General features: G+C 39.5%; 1 pseudogene; it reads right to left on the bottom strand.

The window, feature by feature from the left end:
- Positions 1–958: 958 nt before the first annotated feature.
- LOC114105016 (large ribosomal subunit protein uL6 pseudogene) lies at positions 959–1,604 on the bottom strand (annotated as a pseudogene).
- Between the last annotated feature and the right edge of the window lie 242 nt (positions 1,605–1,846).

The raw sequence follows: 1,846 nt of genomic DNA, 5'->3' as shown, positions 1-1,846 counted from the left end.
TTAACTGAGAAGCAGGGAATACTTCTCCTAGAGGGAGGCATTGTATGTAATGTGGCGATAGGAATGAATGTATAATCCTCTCAAAGGAAAGACAATAAAAATGAAAACAACAGTGCCATCTACCACAAAGACACCAGTCTAGTTACCTGTTGCTGTGTAGAAACTGTACCAGAACATAATGGCTTAGCCTTCTTATTATCTTCAGTTCTGTGGATGGAATGTGTTCAACTGGGAAGTTGTCACTCAGAAGCAGTTACAGTTAGATGGAACTGTGTCATTTGAAGGCTCAGTTGGGCTGGATGTCTATGACATTTTCCACACATAACTGGCTGTCAGTAGAGAGCTCAACTGGGACTCTTAACTAGGACATCTGTGCATGGCCTCTATGTATAGTTTGTGTTTCTCATCTGACCAATTCAAAGGGGGTGGGGGCTATAGACCATCTTTCAGTTGAAGGAGGGCCAAATAATCTGTGGCTATCTTGAATCCACCATTGGCCAGAATAATTTGGCCCCATCTAGTTTGAAGGGAAGCTGGGAAAATACTTCCTGAAAAGCAATGTGCCCTGCTAAATATTGAGGTTCCATTATTAAGGGGGAAGAGGTGAATGGATGTTATGATGGGCAATTGGCAGTCTTTGCAGATATGCTTCATTTCATTTTATCCAGTTTTCTTTCCATAAAATAATTCACATCCTCTCTAAAAATTATGAATATGTTTTTTTTATTTCTTTGCTTTTTATCATAGCATAAAAATATATAGTTTTTTTTTCAATTAAGCAGCTCCAAAAGCTTATTATAAAAAAATTCAAATAACTCTTAGCTGTCTCTTATCATTCTTCTTTGAATATTTACCTCAAAATTTCTAAACAAAACTCATCATTTGGAGAGACTTCTTATTTCACCCACTCTTTTTTTGTTAAAGTCAATAGAGATCTTTCATTGCATCACTGAAATATCAAATTGACTCCAGGACGTGTTTCTGTGACTGGACAACTCTTGGATCTTATTCATCAGCCTGCTGAACTGTTCCTTTTTCAGAAACATAAATACCATCCAAAAATTTTCTGATATCCTTGGTTTTCACTGTTGTGGCTTGCTGAATTAAAGCGGCTGAATTTGAAACAAGTTCAATATCATTTCCTTCAAGGATTAATGCATCTTTCTGAGCTTGAGACACTGAACAAGCAACACCTGTCCTCATTCCGAACCCTGTGGATGTATTTTTCACTCAAGAAATTTCGGATTTCAACAAGAGACCCATTCTCCTGAATAACAACGTTGATGGGGAAGTGAGCATACACAGACCTCATCTTGTAACGGAAGCCCAGTGTAACACCCTTGATCATGTTCTGTACATGATCAGTTGGGCTGGATCAGATGGTGCGAACAGTGGCCAGTTCCTTTCTATTTCCCCACCATTTGTCAACCCGTAGCCTCTTCTTTTTCTTTCCAAGGAGGCTGAGTTCCGCATTGATATAATTGAAATCCCTCCAGAGGGTTCCTCTTGGGCCCTTCACAATAACTGTGCGTCCCTTCAGAGTAATATCGACATTTTCTGGACTGTCAACAGTCTGATTGCTGAGAATGGTCTTCATTCTCGCAGTAGATGCGGCAAAGCTTCACCCACTCTTAAAGTTTCCATAACACAATGTAAGGAACATCCAGAGAAACTTTTGTGTACCTCTCAAGATCATCTCATCTCACTCGGGCACAACTCCAACCTCACATTACACATTATGTAACAGATATTTCCTGTTATAATTTGGATATGAAATTGTCCCCAAAGGCTCTTGTGTCAAAGGCTTGATCCCCAATGCAGCAATGTTTAGAATACAGGGAGTGGG

The sequence above is a fragment of the Marmota flaviventris genome, chromosome 13, assembly GCF_047511675.1.
Source record: "Marmota flaviventris isolate mMarFla1 chromosome 13, mMarFla1.hap1, whole genome shotgun sequence".
In the NCBI taxonomy this organism is placed as follows: Eukaryota; Metazoa; Chordata; class Mammalia; order Rodentia; family Sciuridae; genus Marmota; species Marmota flaviventris.
Note: the sequence above shows the minus strand (reverse complement) of the source record. Positions and strands in the feature narration are given on the sequence as shown.